This window comes from Rhinopithecus roxellana, chromosome 1 (assembly GCF_007565055.1).
Source record: "Rhinopithecus roxellana isolate Shanxi Qingling chromosome 1, ASM756505v1, whole genome shotgun sequence".
Lineage (NCBI taxonomy): Eukaryota > Metazoa > Chordata > Mammalia > Primates > Cercopithecidae > Rhinopithecus > Rhinopithecus roxellana.
The window spans coordinates 10,430,674-10,453,547 of NC_044549.1; the positions used below are offsets into that span (position 1 = coordinate 10,430,674).

At 34.3% G+C, this 22,874-nt stretch overlaps 1 protein-coding gene across 2 annotated transcripts in view; it reads left to right on the top strand.

Moving 5' to 3' along the window:
* The window catches only part of CADM2 (cell adhesion molecule 2), a 1,116,362-nt gene that overhangs the window by 1,071,968 nt on the left and 21,520 nt on the right, over positions 1–22,874 (top strand). The window lies entirely within an intron of this gene.

A 22,874-nucleotide genomic window follows, 5' to 3' on the forward strand; every position in this document is an offset into this window, starting at 1 on the left:
TTATTTTGAGTTAGAGGTTAATGACAGGTAAGGAAAAATTATGATGAAATAGGAGGAAAATGTAATTAAATGATAGTAATGTGCTACCACTTGTTTAACTGCCACCTCTTTTTTCCTTTAGGCATGAAAGCTAGCACAAATTTTGTTAATCACAGGCCAACACATTATCCTCCTCTGCAGAAGTTTCAAAGGTGCGGGGAGGTGGAAAACTTAAGTTGACCCTTTCATTGCCTCTGAAAGTAATTTCTAAAATCTTAACCTCCTGAATTCAGTCTCTGGCATTTGATGATAATGTTAACACTTAGGGAAATCATGTTTTATTCATATTTAATGATGATTAATATGTCGCTGCAATATAATCAAGATAAAATAGTCCAGTTTCCAAAAGTGTCCTTTTTCATAACAAAGAAAACAGAAATTACTAAGGATTCAGTGAGGGGTTTAAAACAACTTTAAATTCAACAAAAGAATTATTTTAAAACTTCCGCTGATATTTTTTAAAAATCTGAACTTTGAGAATATTTAGATAGAAAAATGAAATTTTATTTGTTTCAAAAGAAGAAAATCAATCCAAGAGAGGAATACAATAATCATTTTCTAACTACTGTATATCAAACGATTGTGCTTATTGCTTTAAACTGTCCTACAGGCCCATTTCTGTGCCATCAAGCTAATATGGGTTCATACTACTCTGGACAAACTGGAAAAATGTGCATATATGTATATAAGTATATACATATATACACATATGTGTGTGTATATATGTATTTTTTTCCACTATATAAGTATGAGACAATATGTTACAATAACATAAGTATGGGATGATCTAGAAAATATATCCCTTTGAGTCCTCAAGAGTTCTATGATTTGGTCAAATAGGTGTTATTCCTGTACTCTTAGACATGTTTTGCTAATTATTTACACAATAGCTCAAAATTGTTTGATGTCTGAAGAAAAATTGTAAAACATTTTTAGTTGGTCATAAAGTAATTTGGCAAGTACTGTTAGGAAGAAAAGTATTTCTTGGCTGGTCATGGTGGCACATGCTTGTAATCCAGCATTTTGGGAGGCCAAGACCCGCAGATCGCTGGAGCCAGGAGTTGGAAACCAGACTGGGAAACTTGAGGAAACTGGCCTCTTCAAAAAATGCAAAAATTAGCCAGGCATGGTAGCGTGCACTTGCAGTCTAAGTTACTTGGAAAGCTGAGGTAGGAAAGTCACTGAAACCCAGTAGCAGAGGCTGCAGTGAGCCGAGACTGTGCCACTGCACTCCAGCCTGGGCGACCCTGTCTCTGAAAAACAAAAACAAAAACAAAAAAAAGGAAGGAATGAAGGAAGGAAAGAAGGAAGGAAGGAAGGAAGGAAGGAAGGAAGGAAGGAAGGAAGGAAGGAAGGAAGGAAGGAAGGGAGGGAGGGAGGGAGGGAGGGAGGGAGGGAGGGAGGGAGGGAGGGAAAAAAGGGATTTCTTTGGTGTGTTAGATTGCAATTGGCTTAGGAAAAAATATGTTATGTGTACCCTTAAAAACTACTTTTTTCTTTTGAGACAGATTCTTACTCTTTCACCCAGGTCACACAGGCTGGAGTGCAGTGACGTGATCTCAGCTCACTGCAACCTCTGCCTCCCAGGTTTAAGTGATTCTCATGCCTCTGCCTCCTAAAGTAGCTGGAATTACAGGCGTCTGCAACCACGCCCGGCTAATTTTTGTATTTTTAGTAGAGACAGGGTTTTGTCATCTTGGCCAGGCTAGTCTCGAACTCCTGACCTCAAGTGATTTGCCTGCCTGGGCCTCCCAAAGTGCTGGGATTACAGGCGTGAGTCACCGCACCTAGCCCAAACTGCCTTTTTTGTATCCATCCACTTCAATTCCCCTTTCAAACCCTTTAATGCTATTTAATTATGTTGCTTCCCGGAGCAATGTATTTCCTTCTGTCCTATATCAGTGATGTACCTTAGCTTAAGATAGAAATTCATTAGCGTAGACGTGGCTTAAGTAGTCTCTAATAATAATGTTTTAATAGATTATCTCATCACTTCCTGTATCTACCAAAAGTCTGTGAAAAATATCTCTATTGGATCAATAAAGATCCCATTTAGCTTAATATGTAGTTTCAAATAAATGATGTGCTACTCACTAAAAAAATTCTCATTTAAAAATATTCTATTATTCTTTCTGTAAGTATATCATCCACAGGCTCATCCATGTTGCAGCAAATGGCGAGATCCTGTTCTTTTTGAGGGGTAAATAATATTTGATTCCGTATATGTACCACAGAATGATCTCACTCCTATGTGGAGTGTTAAAAAAATATTCAGCTATACAAAGATAGGGAACAAAACAGCAGTTACCAGTGGCAGGGGATAGGGAAAGAAATGGAAAGTTATAAGTCAAAAGATAAAAGTAGCAGATATATAGGGTGAGAAAATGTAGAGATCAAATGCACAACATGAGAACTATAGGCAATATAACTGTACTGTATATGGGATTCATGCCAAATGAGTAGATTTTAGCTGCTCTTGCCACACACTAAAAAAAGAGTAACTGAAATAATCAAAGTGTTCATTTGCTCACAGTACTGTCTATATGCATTTTTACTGTCTATATGCAGCTTATAATATCATGTTGTATACCTTAATTCTGCAAAATATATTTTTAATGAAATATATTGGATTAGTTTTGAGAGCATGCACCTTTACAAATACACATAATTGTCATTTTAGCTTTTAAATTATAAATACACATACACGCAAGCATGCGCTTAGAGAATGTTCTCATTTTCTGAACTACAGATGGTTCTTTAGTAAGTGTCACCTAGGTGATTCAATAATAACATGATTTAAAATAACTATAAGCCTCAGTTATTCCTTGTTCTCATTTAATTCAGTTTTCATGTCTCCCACCATTAGCGTTTTTAATAGTTTAATAGTGCATTCTCTTTCTCTCTCGTCTTCTCTTTCAAATTTATTTGGTAATGACTCAGACTTTAGAGGACTCCTTGACAATGGATCAATGTCTGAAAAACTTGACAATTAGATAGCATTAGCATTGACACAAAAGTTTAAACTTATTTGTAATATTCAATTATTTTGTTTATTTATCATTATAACCTTACTTTTGTCAAAACCGTAAATGACGACCTGTTTCTACAATTTGAGTAAAAGCTGATACCTTTAAAAATATGCATAATAGTCATTTTAGTTTTATTATAAATACACACACACACATGCACTTAGAGAATCTCCTCATTTTCTGAACTACAAATGGTTCTTTAGAAATTTAACCTGGTGATTCAATAATAATATGATTTAACATAACTCCAGGTTTCAGTTATTCCTTGACCTCATTTAATTCAGCTTCCATATCATTTTGACTTACTTTTCACAGAAAATAGGCATAAACATTTGCAGAATCAAACATAATATGGAAATTCTATTGTTGCTTTTTTAGTTTCACTGAAACATCCATATATAGGCGTCTTTTCTTATACCTGCCCACTAAGTCTACACTTCAAAAAAATAGAATAAATAGCAAAAAATAAAGACAATTATTTCTCTGGTTGAGATCTTCAGGGTTCTGGTTTTTCATACTTCATTTTACCCAATCCTCCTTTTCCCAGTTTGTGTGGCATGGTAAATAGTATAAAAAGGGAGGAAAAAGCAAATATCAAAAATGCAACGTGCTACACACATTGAAAACAATATTAGCAGATATTAATTGAGAAAATTTTTTCTTTCAAATTCCAATATGTATAAACAAATGTAACACAACTAAGTTTGTACACACTGCCCTGTAAGTTACAGTTCTCTTACAGATTCTCACCATAGAAAAATCCATAAGTCAAAAACAGAGTTCTCCAGAATGAGTTTTTTTTGTTTTGTTTTTGTTTTTGTTTTTGTTTTGTTTGTTTGTTTTGTTTTTTTGAGATGGAGTTTCACTCTTGTTGCCCAGGCTGGACTGTAGTGGTGCGATCTCAGCTCACTGTAACCTCTGTCTCCTGTGTTTACGTGATTCTCCTGCCTCAGCCTCCTGAGTAGCTGGGACTACAGGTGCCCACTACCATGCCAGGCTAATTTTTTGTAGTTTTAGTAGAGTCGGGGTTTCACCATGTTGGCCAGACTGGTCTCGAACTCCTGACCTCCGGTGATCTGCCCACCTCGGCCTCCCAAAGTGCAGGGATTACAGGCATGAGCCACTGCACCCATCTCATTATTTGGCAAAATAGTTTTTTGAAAATAATCTTTTGTTATAAGGCTATGAACAAAGTAAGTATCTTGTAGGAACGTTTTTTTTTTTTTTTTTTTTTTTTTACTTCCAAGCTTATAGTCACCTAAAGTTTAAAGTATTCTTATTTTTAAAAATATTTATACAAATGATCATTCCATGTCTTTCATTCACATCTTCATCTGACAAACACTTCCTTCATTGGTGGAGGCAGACCTTGGGATAAGGGTGGCGTGTAGTGAGATAATCTGCTTGTTAGGAGAAGGTAGGTAGATAGTAGATTATAAATTCATAGAGTAATTGATTATCTAAATTAAAAAATTAAGTGTAACAAATATGACTTTTATTGCACAATCATTTTACGATAAGTATTTGTTTATTCCTCTGAAATTTATTTTATCTTAACTTTGTAATAATCTGGAACTAAACATCAGGAATACAGAAAAATAAAATAAAATTTGCTTGTTCCTGAGGAATTTAAAGGCTCAGAATAGAAGGGAGAGTCAATCTAAACAGGTAAAAGCAATATAATGTGGCTTGAAGGAATCTTGAAAATGTTTTATAGCAGTCCAAAAGAGAATAATTGGCTCCCTTTGAATAATACGCATAAGCTTATTATTCATATACTTATATGAAAATAAATATAATATTAATACTGATAAATAGCAACAGCTCTATTAATTTAGTGTTTATTATGCACTAGGGAATGTGCTGTTTTACACAATCTTAAGTCGGGGGATGCCCTTAATTGTGTGGAATCAGAAGCAGTTTTCAAGAAGTTAGGTAATATGTTCAAGGTCTCACAACTTGGGCAAAATGCAATTCAAACTCAGGTATTTTGTTACATTGAACTGTGTTATAATTTAAAACATGGAAAGATGGTACTAGGGGAGAACTCTGTTGTAGAGACAGCGTCAGTGTGAGAGTCAGGAAACCCAAAGTTTTAGCCCCAACTATGCCATTGTTTTTTGTTTTTTTGTGTGTTTTGTTTTTTTGTCATATGACTTTAAGTCACAATTTATACTGAGCTTGATAAATTAGATATAATTATACTCACATCCTGTATCATGTTGTTGTTGTTGTTGTTGTTGTTGTTGCATTGGTAGATGAAACCATGTTTAAGCAAGAAAGCACTATAGAAATTAAGGTATTTTACAACTCCGGCATTTTACAACTCCGGCTAATATCGCTCTCTAATAGATGTCATTTGTTCTCAATGTATTGGTCATACTGTGCTTTGTTAAATGCTACGATCGGGTGTGTCTTTCTTTACCTTGCCATCTTATGCCTATTCATCCTTCAAAACCTCATGAACTTTTCAGATCCCCTGAAACACGTCTTTCATTCTCATGTTGTATGTGCTCATCGTACTTGATATGAGAGAAGAATGATAGCACATAACCACTCCGTGTTGGTGTGATTGGTCTTGGTCTACCAGATCTGCCACTAGACTGTGAGATGATTACTTTATCCCCAGTTCTGGGAAAATACTGAATACTTCATGAATTGGCATAGACATAAAAATTAAGATTTCAAAATAAAATATATTGATTCAAATGTATGCATTCTTATGGTTAACTTGGTTAGGCAAGAAACTTGTATTACAGCCTGTAAACAGTGAGAATACCTTTCAAGAAGAGAAAGTTGACTTTGACAGATTATTTTCAAAAGGATATTAGATTTATAATATTCAAGAAAAAAAGACAATTCAGAAGGAAGAATACAATTATTTTTGCTCTGAAAAAAGAAAGAATGAATTAATAATTCTAGTAACAGGATTCATCATCTTGTATTTTTAAGTGTGCTATTTGAAAACTTTTTTACTTAATTGTTTGATATGGATTCCTTACCTCATTCTCCAAAATTTCATATTTCACTATTCTTTCCAAAGCATTAGTTTATGCTCTTAGATTTTCTTGGATAACTCAGTATATATCTATTTCTGTTAAATTTAAAGCATATATATTATCAACATTGCATGCCATATATCAGAAGGCAAAAGTATTTTCCCATTATGTAATGTTATTTATCAACCAAACGAGGGAAAACCTTCACAGCCTCAGTAGAGAGGAGATAATAGTTTTTTTTTTTTAATTTATTCTTTCAGTATATTTTATCATAAATCATTTTAGGACACACCTTTTCAATGCACAGATGCTCTTAATTAGATCAGTATTGTCATAGAAACGATGCTTCTCTTTTTGACTGTGCTACCAGCAGCAAAACATCCATTTCTTTATAATTGATTCTCAAGTTTATTTAAAATGTTCTATGAGGCATAGTCTATTGAAATGACTCATCATGTTTATGGGAATACTGGAGGATAAAAGTTATCTTTGAATGATTTTGTCATATTAAATGTAGAATAGAAATATAACCTTTGAAAGATATTTAATAATAGTTTTTACTATATGGTTTCAATAACTTTTCAATTTTAAAAGTATTGCTCTTTATAACGATATGTGTAGTTAAATCCAAAAACACCAATGGGAGATTCTCCACGAACTAAATATTTGGCTGGGCTTTAGAAATATACAAATAAGTGAAAACTTACCTGTATTCTCAGGAACATCCCAAAGCAGCTCAGTAAGTATGTCTATTGTCACATTACTTCACAGAAGTTCAAAAGATCCAGAACACAGGTTCTCCCTTCTAACTTATTTAAGAAAATTCTCATTTCACTATTCTTTGGGCAAAGAAATTGCAATTCCTATTGCAAAGGTAAATTCATTTATACACTTAACAAATATTTGGGTTTCCAGGAAATGAAAACACAAAAATGGGTTAAGGGGCTATTAATTATTTTCAATGCTTCCATTCTAATAAATAAAAATGGCCAACGGTTGTTGTAAAATAGTGTTTTAACATACCAAGAACCATAAAAAAGTGTTTGCAAAACAAATAGGTCATGTGATAGAGTTTCAAAAATGTTTTTTCAAAAATGTTTCCCCAATTCTTCTTTTACACTCCTCTCTTTTAGAAAAAATCTTCTCTTTGAAGCCATAGTAGTGGATTTTACAACCTGTATATTTCACTTCTTTCTATCCCTTTTGTGCCCCTAAATTAACTCCTGTTACTTTCACGTCTGTTGAACAGATTGAGAACAACTGCTTTAAAGGAAAGATCATCACCTTTGAAGCCGGACATGGCTGGATTACTGTCTTCACTTTTATTTTGTAGATGAGTGAGCAAATTACATAACTTTCTTAATCCTCAATATTCATATCTGTAAAATGAGGTTATAATACCTGGTTTACTTTGGATTAAATTATGCACTTCCAGTACCTGGTAAAATGTCCCAGTACATTAATGACTGCCCTTTTACAGCATGATTTTCAAGTGGGACATTAAAAAGGGATTAATAAACTAATTATAAGTACAATTGGACTAGATATGGCTGGATAGGGATACAATGAATTGTAAGGGCCACAGTGAAAAGTGTGAGAAAAGAGCCATAAAGTGAAATCTCCCTACTCTAGTTTGATTGGAAAAGAAAAGCTGTGCTTTCAAGTGAGGGAAATAAGCCTGGAGAGCATAGTTGGGAACATTCTTGTGATGGGCCTTAAATGCTCAGGCTGAGAAGTGGCACTCACCTTCCTGGGCAATTGAAAGCTATGGAACATTTTCAGACACAGGAGTGACATGATCATAATTGTCCTTTAAGATTAAAATTGGGTTAGCCTGTGAACGAAAGAGGCTGAGGGGCAATTTAGGAGATGATTACTCAAGTCAAAGTTAATGAGAATCTGTCTTAGACTGCGGACATATCAGAGAAAAAGAGAAAGTTGATAGTACATGAATGATTAGCAGGATTTAATAGATCATGATTTGTGGGGAACAAAAGAAAAGGAATGGTTCTGGGGGAAAAAGGTGAGAAGTAGGAGAGAGTTTGGGTTAGAAAATAATAGGATTTGGGACTACATATTTAAACAGTTATTTGCATTTTTTGAGTATTTTCACATCTTTTCCTGGGCCTAGGATAATAATATTGAGAAAAGATCTTTGTCTCAATGTATCGGAGTACATAAAAGCTAAGAAGATAAGTGACTTACAATCCCTCAGCTAATAACAGGACTTTAAATTTCTGGCTCCTACATTACAACAGTATTCACTACCCTGACTTGGATATTTACAGGTCAGGGAACATCTCAGGGGGAAATGCCCAGCCTTCTCCTGATATTTAAGAATAGTATTTGAACTTTGGAGAGGTAATTTGTTATATGAGTCATCAAAATTGTTATGTGAGTTATCAAGATGGATTCCACAGTCAGGGATAAAATTGTCAACGGGATGAGTACTAAAAAAGAAGCAGTTTGGCATGGAGCCGTTGAGGAACAGGTGCTTTCGGAAAGCAAGCAGAGGAGAAACAAACACAAACAGTTTAATCTGGATGATTAAAAGTGATTTCAAATAAGTCAGACATGTGTAGGTTAAGGAGGGGGAATCTTTAAAAATAAAAAAGGGAAATTAGTAGAGAGAGGTTCAATGTATGAAGCTTGAAAAAGACCACTTGATTTGACTAGAAAATTCCTGAAGACTTTTAAGAGAATGTTTTTATTATACTAATGGGAGATAAAAGCAAAATTAAGGCCACATTGGAATGAAATCTGAGACATAGAATACCTACCCTGTGAGTTATAGTAATATTTATTTGTATTCGAGTTGCTGTTTTAAGGCAATAGAGAAGATTTGTATGATTTTTATATTATAAAGAAAGAAACAATGCCACTGTTGAAATCTCAGAAACACTAACAAAAATGACAAATTTCATTTTTTTTTCTTTTTCCCAAAGAAACACCTGGGACTCTTAAGGATATTTATAGACCTGTAATTCAGTGTAAACTCTATTTCATATTGTAATATTTATTATTTACTATAGTTTTCTGCCAAATAAGTTCATATTTACTGTGTCCATATCACAGAATGTGGTTATTAAATATGAATGCTAAATTGGTTTACTGATTTTCAGATTTGCCCACACAGGTGAGCAAGAGTTCAGTGACTGAGCTCTTGCTTTGTAAGCAATTTTTTTACATTGTCTGCAGTTGGTAAAATTGCTGATGTGAGGTCAACGCTGTGAGGGTTGAGACTATGTTTTCTTCAGCTGTGAATCTAGCACAGGGTCTTGTACATAGCAAATGTTCTTAAATGAATTGATAAAGAAAGGCCTAGAATGTATACTAACTTATAATGTAATATACAAGGTGATAATTTATTTTTAAAACTAGTGTTTATCAATTTCAAAGGCCAGTTACTTTCATCTGGCAAGTTACTCAATAAGAGTAACTTGTTTGAAACAGTTTCTTCTCTGTGTGTTAGTCTGTTTAGGAATTCTAAATAAAATTTAGAAAGTCAGCAAGTATAGTTTAGGTAGATTTGGATGTTCTTTGACGTTATAATTTATAAATTCTTTCTTAGGGTGGGCTCCCCTTACATGATAGGTATTTGTGTCATTCTAAAGATGAATAAACAGACTTAGGAAGCTTCAATAGCATGGATTAAATTACATAAGTAATAGGAAATGTAGATTTAGAATGCCAAATACATGATTCCCATGAGGCATTCATGTACTTGCCAAAATACCCTGGATGGGTTTAATTACAGGTAACAAGTGACCTAGATGAAAATTGGTAACCAGAGTTATTTCTTGATATCAACTAAATTAGAACCCCAAAACAAGTTACGTCATTACTGAAAATTAAAACTTCAAATTATAAACATTAAAATATGAACCATGTGAGCCTGAATGTGATCATCTGGCCTTTCAAGAAAGCAAGATTATGTATTTGCCCTGTTCTTAGTTTTTATGCTTGTTTTTCTGGTGTTTTAAAACTTCAATCAGTAGTTTCAACCAGATGTTTCAAACCTTGTTTATATACTAACATACTATACTGATCCTTTTCCATTAAAATTAAAGATGAACAAATGGAATGAATAATGCCGATTAATAAAACTATATAGGTTTATTTTTATCTTTACAGAGTAAAATTTTAGTCATTCGCTTATTTATCCCTATACAGAGATACCTTCCAAAAGAATAGCTAATAGATATTTTATTTTTGGAATGAAAGTCAATTATATTGCGGGGAATTACATGAACAAACTAGTGCTCTGGATTTCAAATTTTTAAAAATATATTCAACCAGTGAGACAGTCAACAAAACAAGAATTAGAGTATTGGTGTAAATGTCCTCTAGGGAATATTGAATAAAAATTATAAGAAAAACAACTTGAAACAATACCCATAATTGAAACCAGAAAAATAATTAATTACCCTAAATTGTAACAGAGAACTAATTGGGGACAATTTATTGAATGAGAAAGGAAGAAAACTATAATGATAGTTGAAACCTGAGTGGGGAGGCTGTTGGCTGATCAAGAGTAAATTAATTGAAACAATATTAACCTAGATACTTTTTCTTCTCTATGTGTCAATAAATAATGATTTTTCCATTACTTTTTTTACTCAATTTATAATTTAGGGATGGACACTGATTTAATACACCAATTAAATGAGCAACATATAGACTCATCACAGTATGGTTTAAATACACTATGCTATACCAAGAAAGCTCAGATTTCTTTCATTCAATTTGAAATATAAAATGCCTTGTTTTTCTGAATAAAACTTCTAGTAATTTGTATGCCAGTTATCAAAGAAGTACATAAAGTTCAAAAACAGCTGGTGTTTCAAAGGACATCTGTGTTATGGCTAGATAGACATTGAGCATTTAGTAAACAATGCTATAAAATATAAACTAGGCATTTAAAGGATAAAAGGTTCTTTTGTGTTTTACCAGTTTCTTTAATAAAATGTGTCAGAGAGCAGTAGCTAAAAGAAAACTTTTTAATGCATTCCAGATGTGTCATATATAGTTATAACATATATTAATAGTTTTGAAGAAATTAAAGTCAATGAATTATATAAATATCCTTGTAGTAAAAGCATAAGATGGAATTGGCTTAACTCTATACTTGTAATCATACTTAATACAGGTTTATTATTAGATAATTCAGATATGACCAAAAATGATATTATAATCAATTACTGTTTTAGAGCTACACTTTGAAATGAAGCTCATAGACAATCAATTTTATCTTTAGAACTTATAATTTGACAGAATTCTAACTGAGGAATTAAACCTCCTCAAATGTTTGGTAAACTATTTGCATAGCTACCTCAATTTTGTATGAAATAGATGATTTTTTTTCAAAATCCCTTTAAAACCAACACTGCCTTTCTCATTCTCTACAGATTACTTTTCTTATTTTCCTGAAAATGTTGAAGTTCTTAGATAAGAGATTTCTTGATTTCCTCTATATTTTAAGATCACTCTATAGCAACCTTTCTTTATCAACCTCTTTTCCTTTTTCTTATCTTTCATCTAACACTCAAAACCTTCCCCCAAATTTCCTCTTCTGACTCCTTCTTTCCCCACCTCATGCTGCCATGTAAACCTTTGGATAATTTATTTTCACTCTCAGTTGCTGTACAAACATAATCATCTTCTGTCACTCCTGAATTCAGTGGTTGAAGACAGACCTACACACTAGTCCACAGGACCACCTCACTCATCCCAGTCACCGAAGACATCTGTGGTTCTAAATTTCATGGTCTTTATCTTACAATACTTGACAAACTTTTCTAATAATGTAAATATGTACACATGCATCGCATTACTGTTCCTGTTCAGATGTAGGTGAAAAAATGCTGTTGTAAGAGAAAAACTTCTTTGAATACTTGATTTTGATTGAAATTTTATATATAAGATACCATTATTTCCTCTCAATTGTTGAATTGATCAGTTGATGATCCAGGAAGACATTTTTCCCCCCGGTGTCCTCTGTGCAATAGATGGGTATGCATACATAAGTGTGGGGAGTATTGTTTTAATTCAGTAACACCCTTAAATAGTCTTGAATTGTTCTACACTCGTGTTCTGTGAAAGAACACTGTTTTAGTTTTCTCCTTCCAATTTTTCTGGCCTCTCTTTTAGTCTTCCTTATGGGCTTCTGATCCACTTCATTTCAAGTATATATAAATACATATACTTCATTTCAAGTATATATAAATATGTATAGATACTTGAAGTGGATCAGTAGTCCATAAAGAAGTGTATATATAGACACATTAATTATATATATTTATATGCTGTATATAGTGTATATATTAATTATATATAATTGTATATATTTGTATACTGATGCTGAGTATATATATTTATATACATAGCAAATCCTTTAATTTTTCAAGTGTTTTAAAAAACAATTTTATACTTAAATCAGCCTTGAAATAAACACAAAATTTACCAGTCTACATTTTTTTTTGAAACCATGACAACTCCAACACCCACTCTGTGTATAGCACTATTCTAGGTGCAATACTAGGGAATCTTAACCTTAGAAACGTGATTTCACTTTCTGGAATTGTATTATTTCCGCTTACAGAGATTAAAAATAATTAAAATCATCATGCTTACTACTTACTGTCTGCCCCAACCCCTTCTGATTCAAAGACGGGTTCATTTCTGCCAAGTTCTTCTTCTCATTTTACTACTTCCCGGTGAGTTTCATCTAATTTAGTCATTTCAGTGAGGATCTGATATGCACTGAGAATATGATATTTTGTGTTCCCATAAAGATTTATGTGTTGAAACCTCATTTCCTGTGATGGTATGAGAAGGTGAAGCCTTTGGGAAGTGATTTGGTCAAGAAGGTGGTGTCCTCATAATGGAATTAGTGCTCACATAAAGGGTTAAACATAAGTTCTTACCTTCCATGATATGAGAATATAGTGAAAAAAGTCCATCTGTGAATTAGGAAGTGAGTCTTCACCACACACTAACTCTGTCAGCACCTTGATCTTGGACTTTGAAGCTCACAGAACCGTGAAAAATAAAGGTATGCTATTTATAAGCCACCAAATATACGGTATTTTGTTGTAACAAACTAAACGGAATAAGACAGCATCCGTGTACTGATTAGTTTTAACTCTCTATCTTCAAGATAGCGAGGTATACTTTTAACTCTTAATTCTCTAGCATTCAGCTGCAGCTTTGTGTTTTCAGTTGCCCACTGGAAATCTACACTATTGTATATAAAGAGATGTTCACACTCAATATGTCCTAAATCAAACTCATTTATTCTACCCCAAGCTGATTCCATGTCCTGTATTGTTTCTGAATGAATAATAACACCTTTCACTCTATCTTTATTAATCAGATACTACATTTCTCCATCTTTGTTCTTTAATATTTGATCAATCTTTTACCTTCTCTCCACCCCTACTTCTGTTGTTTTATTGCACGCTTTCTTTATCTCTCACCTAGATGACTTCAGAAGCCTCCTAAATGGCCTCCCTGCCTCCAAGTTTATTTTCTTCTACATGTAGTCTTTGTGTTATAGACAGAATAATCTTTAGATTGCAGTTGTAATTATTTGTATTGTCATGGAGTAAAATCCAGACAATAAAATCTTTAGCATGGATTACAAAATCATTTGCTACATGGCCTCTGTCCATTTTCTGTCACACCAGAACCACATTTTGTGTTGTATTCTGAGCTCCCTGAACTCCCCATAGGTCATTATTTCTCTTGATCCTGAGACTTTTCACACGCAGCTCTCTCAGATATTAATCACGTTCATTCTCCATTTTCTACCTCCAGTATTCTATTTCTCCTTTTCAAAATTTAGCTTAAAATCCAAGAAATATTTCTTGATCTTTGTAGTCTGACTTAGATGTTTGTTCTACTGCTTCTGTTCGTCATCTCATGGTAATTCCTTGTATATTTGTTTGTGTTCTCACCTTCATTTATTAGTTCTGAGATCACATTTTTCACCTCCCAAATAAAGGTTAAAAAAACGACCTCACACAAATGTTTTAAATAAGAACGCATATGTAGTATATTTTGCACAGTGCTTGAAAAATATTTTTTCTAACATTAGGCTCAGGATCTCTGCTTCTGGTGGCATCCATTAAGGTTTCTCTCAAATTCTGACCTTTTAATAATCCCCTTTATAGCTCATGATTTCCAGCTCTTCCGAATGACTAACTTCTTTGCTGTTAGTCCCAAATTATCTTCTGATTTCTCCCATTCCCAAATGTCTAACTCAACCCAGCAATCTTCCTAACTTGCCATTCTGTGTTAGCAGCTCAAGTTGATTTAATACAATATCATATACTTGTGACTTAAACAACAGACATTTGTTTCTCGCAGTTTCAGGGCTGAAAAGTTTAAGATCAAGGTGCTGGCAGATTTGATTCTTGCTGAGGGCCATCATCTGGCTTGCAGAAGGCCATTTTCTTTTGACCCTATTCTCACATGGCAGAGGGAGAAAACTCTCATGTCTCTTCTGTTTATAAAAGCATAAATTCCATCATGCGTGCTCCACCTTCATGATCTCATTGCAACCTAACTACCTCTCAACAATCTCACCTTCCAATACCATTGCTTTGGAGGTTATAGATTCAATATGTGAATTTGGAGGAACACATTGATTCATAACAGATCTAATCTGTGTCATGACCTTAAAAACCTTAATATACCAAGTCTATGCCCACTGAAGAACTGATTTGTCACACATCAGTTTAATCTCCTTGTAACAAACTTTACATCCTTACTTCTCATCCTAGGTTCTCTGCAGAATCTACTGGTCCTTTTGCAGTTAATGCCTTTAACCATTCAGTATAATTTAATAACTTTTGCAAGAACTTGTATTTTGTACCATTCTTCTAAGTTGTGTCCTAGGCATCTTCCTGGGTTTCTTACTAAAGTTGACCTTCCTACTCCCCCTGCTAAATCTCTTCAGCTTTTCTCTCTACAGTCTCTCCCTTCATTCCAAATATCATGAAAATGGAAAATCATTTTTTTTCTAGACTAGCTCTCTCTCCAAGATGTTGGACTCAATTACCACATGTCTACCTGAATGACCTCCAGGACTCCAAATTTGGCATGGCTAAAGTTGATGTCAAATTCTTCCTCCATCAACTAGATCCAATTTATAAATCCCCTTACTAGTTTGGTGACCATAGGCAAGTTACTCAGTCTCCCAGTGCCTCTGTCTCCGCAACTGTAAAATGAGAATTAAAAAGTATCTACCTTCAAAGGCTGCTATGCAAATTGAAGAAGTCACTTTATGTAATATATGTGAACTGGTTCCCTGGAAATAGAACAGATGGTGATGGTGGTATGTGCCTGTTTGTTATTTTTAGCATTCTTTTTTTTTTCTTTTAAAGCTTAACACTTTTCATTTGATCACTGTCTTCAATATTTAGTTTATTTAGTTCTTTTTAACCTCAGTCTTCTTATTTTATTCTCTGCCAAAATCTTAGTTCTGGTGCTTTTATTGTCCATTTCATATTCTATTTCTATGAATGCTGTTAACTTGTCTCTTTGCTTTTAGCTTCTAATTTTTCACCAACACCTGTCTAACTTATGTATTTCATGTTTCTTATACATTCAATACGCTGATTTTGAGTATATGGTTGCTATCTTGCTAATGTATTGCTTATGCATTTTTGGTATAATTAAATAAATACTTATTGGTTTCTATTTTTTTCTACCAAGTGTTAGTTTCACTGAAATCACCTCCTTTCCCCCATACTTGCTACTTTTGTTAAGCACAAATGTGTTACTTTAATGCCAACACAACATAAAATAAGCACAAGAAGAAATGTTGGCAATATTTATTATAGCCTCCGTTACACATTGGTTGTTACATATGTGTAATGGGAAGAAAGAATAACGGTTTATCCACATGTGCCATTTAACACTTCAGAGATGACAGCGGTGACTTTAAGGGGGTGGGGGGCAAGCACTAAACTATAATGAAGGCAGAAAGGAAGTAGAATTATGGACACATTTTCTTGGGAAAAAGTAAGTTACCAAAAACATATTGAATAAGGCATTAAAAGAGATGTATTTTCATTATACTCTGTGAGAAGACATCTATAACATATGAGCACACCTGAAAAGCTAGTTTTTAAATGAACAAGCAATTATTGTAAAGTTCTTAAACATTTATTTTCCTAACTTTTTTTAATATTTAAGAAATTGCATTCTTTACTGATATACGTTTAGGCAAAAACTGAAGTAAAATATACCATGTACCAGACATACACTACCAAAAACTATTAGAAAATAATAACTTAGGACTAAGAGTTCTGTTAGGTTGTGGATTTTTAAATTTTAATTTGTATTTTACTCTGAGTTCTGAAATACATGGGCAGAACATGCAGATTTGTTACATAGGTACACATGTGCCATGATGGTTTACTGCACTCATCAACCCATCATCTAGGTTTTAAACCCTGCATGCATTAGGTATTTGTCCTAATACTCTCCCTCCCCTTGACCCTCACCCTCTGATAGGCCCTGGTGTGTGATGTTCCCCTCCCTGTGTCCATGTGTTCTCATTGTTCAACTCCCACTTATGAGTGAGAACATGCGGTATTTGACTTTCTGTTCCTGTGTTAATTTGCTGAGAATGATGGCTTCCAGCTTTCTTTCCCTCTTGTTGATACAAAAAAAAAAAAGTTAGTTTTAGAAAACAACAACAAAAAATAACAACCTACATTGCTTTCTCAACTTCTTAATGTGTGTTAAATCCACCAAGTTAGCTACCAGAGATTTTTAGAGAATGAAGACAATCAAGTGAGCCTGAAACTCAGAAAATAAAGAGCTCTATTTTCCTCTTAGAAATTATTGGAGAGAATCCACGCCCAAGGACATATATATTTTTCTGCTTGTCTCCGAAGCTCTTGCTGAGTCAGTGACCCTTAGTCATCTGATTCAGAGGTTACCTTAACCTGGCTTTTACAGATCTTGCCCTCTAAACTCCAGTCAATCCTCATGTTTGCTACCTCCTTTGAAACGTGTCCTGCTTTACCATAGCCTAACTTCAATTACAGTTCTTGCACCTACTTCCCCTCACAAGCATGCCCATGGACAGCAGTCTGGTTCTCCAAACCATCTTCTCAATAATAAATTACTTATAATTCTACATTCCATTACATCTATTTTTCCTGATCTAGAGTAAGAAAGTAGACCAAGATGGGTGACTCCTTTATATAAGTTAATTCAGTTAACATATTTAATTGCCAAATACCTCTGCATTTTTCCTTTTCGAAGCTCATGAAATAGATGTCACTATTTTTCTTTTACATGTAAGGGAACATAAATCCAGATTTGTTAAATGATTTTCCGAGGAATATACTGTTAGTATGTTGCATAGGTGAGATTCAATCTGCAGCTATATGAGGTTCCATCATACCTTTCTGCCTCTAGTGATAGCTGTTTGAAAATCAGTCTTAGAATAAACATTTAGAAGAAGAATCTGGAAGGTAGAATAGCAATGTGAAAATTGTTCTTTGCTCTCCTCTTTATATGTCTGCACTCTCTTAACCCCTGTTGGAGTCTTTCTATCATTGCATTAAGCTAATGTAAGCAAATATATGGGTATAGCAAATGTACCTATTACCATAGGAACTGTCATTATTGGGAGGGGGCAAAATAGCTAATGAGCTTCTGTGCTTTTCTTGGTGATTTAAATTGATTGGCTGATTTGTTCTATCAGTCTTCCTGGAACTTGAAGGTAATTAGATGGGTCTATAATCTCTAGGATCATCCCTTTTCTTCCTCTTTTATAAAGGCAGCCATTACATTGGTTCTGTTCCACTTCCCAGGGACTCAGTTATTGAAAAGAGTTGATAAATTCACTCAGGATCTAATTCTCGACTGCCCTGAAATATGTTACCATGTGCTGTGAAATTGAACCACATAAGCGGATGTTCCTTTAAACTGCCCTTCTCCCATTGTTTCAGCAGAACTTGTTTTTAGCTGTTTCCACCCATCTATCAGAAAATAAATATTTTCTTAGACTTTCTTTTTTGTTATGTCTAAGTGAAATTCTTTTCTCCAAGTTATTTGTTATCTAGCTCAAGACTTTTATTTTGCATTTTCTCCCCAATAATAATAATAATAACCATAACAACACTAACACAAACACAGTTCTTCTAATGTGCTGGTCACTGTGTTAAGCCCTTTATATAGGCCAGTCTATTAAATCCTCACCGTAACCCTGTACAATAAATACTATTCTCATCCTCATTTTACATTTAAGAAGTCTCAAGGACAGCAGGCTCTTTTTTGTCCTGTGTCACAACTTGAAAGTGACAATGTCAGATTCTAACAGAAAATCTTAGTCTTGTCTCATTTTTAACCATTATGACATTCTTTCTAGTCTCATTTTCTTCCCCAAAGTCCAATTTGATGCAAAGAATATAGGTCAGTTCAATACTGAACTGAGATTGAACAAAGTTGAGCTGTTCAATAAAAATTCAGAGCAGTTCGATAAAAATTTAAGGACTATTAAATTAAAATTAGTAAGAAGCCAGTTTGATACCATAACATGCTGTATCTTATATACCTAAACTAAATGATGCTTTTATTTTTTCATTTAGCTTCTTTCATGCTTCCAGTTTGAATATTTTGTTTACATGTGCCTTTTGTAAACATTTTTTTTTCTACATTTTAGTAGTATTTTAATTGTAATCATTCATTTTAAAAACATGTAGTATCTATATATGTCATTTTACACACATTAAGTGATTTGGATCTTAAAAGTTGATAATCTACCATATTATTCTTCTCATTCTCCATAGACTCTGCCCCTTTTAAGAATATTTGCCTAGATGATTGCTTCTGGAGAGTCAGAGATTTGGCCCCCAAGAGACATCTGACAATGTCTGGGGACAATATTTATTGTAATCACTTGAGGGCTGAGTACTGGTATCTAGTGGGTAGAGGCCAAGAATGTTGTTAAACATCCTACAAGGAACAGGGCAGCACCACACAGTAAAAAAATCACTAAGCTCAAGAAATGTCAGTAGGACCAAGATTGAGAAATCCTGAGTCCTAAACTATCCCTGGGGACATTATCAGCATGAACAACAGAACTGGGCTGTGCATTCTTACTGAATACACATACATACATACAGTAACTGACACAACATCTGTTAAATTTTTGACAAAAAATTTGCTTAGTTCTCAGTGTTCTTGGAATGCTGTTGATATTTGCTGAAGTAAATGTCCAGAATCCATTCATTTATCGAAATTTGAGTATTCTAAAATACAAGCAAACATTTATGTAGTATCGTAATTTGCAATCCCTTTAGATGTAATCTTCGGTCATCAAGAGCAAGTTCTAGGCTGCTATGAAATTAAGTTCGCTTCTTCAAATAGCTTGAGCACGATTGTCATTTAGTAAAATAAACATAGCTCTATTATTTCTTAATGTCTTTCTTAACAAGTATAAGATTAGACTACTTCTCACAAACTCCCATTGGGCAGCACTTAAGAAGTGAGTAATATTTCTGTCTGTTTAAGTCAAGTAATCCCAAATGGAAGTAATTTATAGGAAGGCATCAGGGACAGTTACAATAGACATATTGCAATATGCCACTGGAAATCAACATCTCCCCACATGTTAGATCAAGAGGCAGATGGAAGCTTTTATCATATTTATTTAATCTGAAATACACATGGTAATTACACTGGACCTTTGATTCAAGGCCTTATTAACGTCTCTGGAGAAGTCAGGAAATGAGTTTGTTAGTTGCAAACTGATGTAGTCATAGCCCTCTGGGTAGAATTTACATCTATCACTGCCTAGATTAGAGTAGAGCTACAAGTCACTTTTTTTTTTTTTTTTTTTTTTTTTTGAGACGGATTCTTGCTCTGTCGCCCGGGTTGGAGTGCAGTGGCCAGATCTCAGCTCACTGCAAGCTCCGCCTCCCGGGTTTCCGCCATTCTCCTGCCTCAGCCTCCCGAGTAGCTGGGACTACAGGCGCCCGCCACCTCGCCCGGCTAGTTTTTTGTATTTTTTGTATTTTTGTATAGTAGAGACGGGGTTTCGCCGTGTTAGCCAGGATGGTCTCGATCTCATGACCTCGTGATCCACCCGTCTCGGCCTCCCAAAGACAAGTCACTTTTTATCTCAAGAAAGTGAGGTAAAGTAAAAGCTTAGTTAACCTGTGTAAGAGGAATAAGAGGCTCTCTCTCTGTCCAAAATATTGTTTGTACTATTTTTCATTCATGCTACTCCGGAATGGCTCCCTCCTATGAGTTGTGTGTGAGTAAAGTAGAATATAAATTTTATGGCCAATATCTCACAAAGTAAAATTAACCAAAACACCAACAAAAGCACATTGAAGTGAAACACTCTCACATTTCTAGTCCCAAACCTGGGATCTTAGACGAATTCTACAATTAAGCTTAGCAGAAGTTAATGTACATGGAGTTTCTTTGGATTAGTGATTGGAAAAGGAAGATTTCACAAAGATCACTTTTCAAAATGTTACATTTAGGAAAATGTGAGTTAGCAAAACTTTATTCTAACTCTTCAACTATGATGTTTTTTATATAATACTAAAACACGTATCAATGATGACCAGTATTAATATGTATAAAAAACATTAAAGTAATACAACTATTGAGGTAGATAGAGCTTATTTATCTCTGGAGGATGGGTGTAATGGAAGACATCAACTAAATGTTAAAGTTTTTCTAACATTAAAAAATGTGCATTATGATTATGTTATTTTCAAAGTTAGAAAAAGGAATATGTATGTATTTGTTTAAAGATTTGTACATGTATATATGTGTGTGTGTATATATATATATATACAGCCTCTTGAAAGTGCTCACAGAAAATATAGCATTTTCTGATATATTGTTAATGTTTTATAAGAGAAAAATATGAATTAAGTTTATTACTGATGAATAATAATAGATTGCTATTAACATAGGATGTATAACTAATGAGAAACATTCAGTTGAATCATATACATACTCTGAAATGACTTCAACAATTTTATTGTTTGATCAAAATGATATTAATGGCTATTACTGTTGTCCTAATAAACTTGCACATAATTTTATTTCGTTAAATTAAATTAAAAGGCTATTAAATTAAATCCTTTCAAAATTTAAATGCTGATTAAAAAGCATAAAATAGGCCGGGCGCGGTGGCTCAAGCCTGTAATCCCAGCACTTTGGGAGGCCGAGACGGGCGGATCACGAGGTCAAGAGATCGAGACCATCCTGGCTAACATGGTGAAACCCCTTCTCAACTAAAAAATACAAAAAAAACTAGCCGGGCGAGGTGGCGGGCGCCTGTAGTCCCAGCTACTCGGGAGTCTGAGGCAGGAGAATGGCTGGAACCCGGGAGGCGGAGCTTGCAGTGAGCTGAGATCCGGCCACTGCACTCCAGCCTGGGCGACAGAGCGAGACTCCGTCTCAAAAAAAAAAAAAAAAAAAAAAAAAAAAGCATAAAATAATCCTATCAATAATTTATTTATTACACTAAGCCAATATGATATATACTGCAGCTATCCTGTGATTATCTCCCATATTTCCATCAACAATGTTCTTAAGCTTGGTTACTTCTCTGTTTCCATTGACATAGCACTGTTATCTCAAATGAGTTTACATTGTACAAACAAGGAAAGTACATATTGAACATCTACTCTGCTGGATGCCCTATTAAGAATGTTCTATGTAAAAGCCCATCTCATTTTCACAATAAATTTTGTAAGATAGGTGATCAACAAGGGCAACATTTTACAGAAAATAAAACAAGGCCTCTAACTATAAAAGACATTTAAAACTAGGATTCATAATCAATGTCTCATCTTTATGGCAAGTCTTTTCCAAAAAAAAAAAAAAAAGGTAAATTATAAAATTCTTTAGTAAAGAATTGTTGTACCCTTATTTTTTCCTCTTTTGTATTTATAACAACAAAAACCTTTCATGTAATATAGTAATTAAAATTTCTTCCATATGCAAAGTTAAAAACAGTTATGATTCAGTGAACAAAACAGAGAACTAGATATTAACGCTTCTGATTCTAACTGAGCTGTCGCATTACAATGTGACTGTATTAGTCCATTCTCGCTTTGCTATACAGAAATACCTAAGACTGGGTAATTTATAAAGAAAAGAGGCTTAGTTCGCTCAAGTTCTGTGGACCGTACAAGAAATGTGATGCTGGCATCTGCTCAGCTTCTGGGGTGGGGGGCAGGCATCAGAAAACTTACAATCATAGCAGAAGGCAAAGGGGGAAGGAGGAAGGTGAGGGTAGGTGCTACACACTTTTAAACAACAGATCTCATGAGAACTCACTCACTATCACGAGAACAGCACCAAAGGGATGGTGCTAAATCATTCATGAGAAACTGCTCCCATGATCTAATCATCTCCCGTCATGCCCCATCTTTAATTCTGGGGGTTACAATCCAACATGAAATGTGATGGGGACACAGATCCAAAGCACATAATTCTGTGCCTGACCCTTCAAATCTCATGTCCCTCTCACATCGCAAAACACAATCATGCTTTTCCAGAAGTCCCCCAAACGTATAACTTATTCCACCACTAACTCCAAAGTTCAAAGTCTCATCTGGGACCAGGCAAGTCTCTTCCGCCTATGAGCCTATAAAATCAAAAACAAGTTTGTTACTCCCAAGATACAATAGGGGTGCAGGTGTTGGGTAAATACTCCCATTCCAAAAGGGAGAAATCAGCCAAAAGAAAGGGACTATAGGCCCCAGGCAATTTGGAAACCAAGCAGGGCAGTTATTAAATCTTAAAGCTT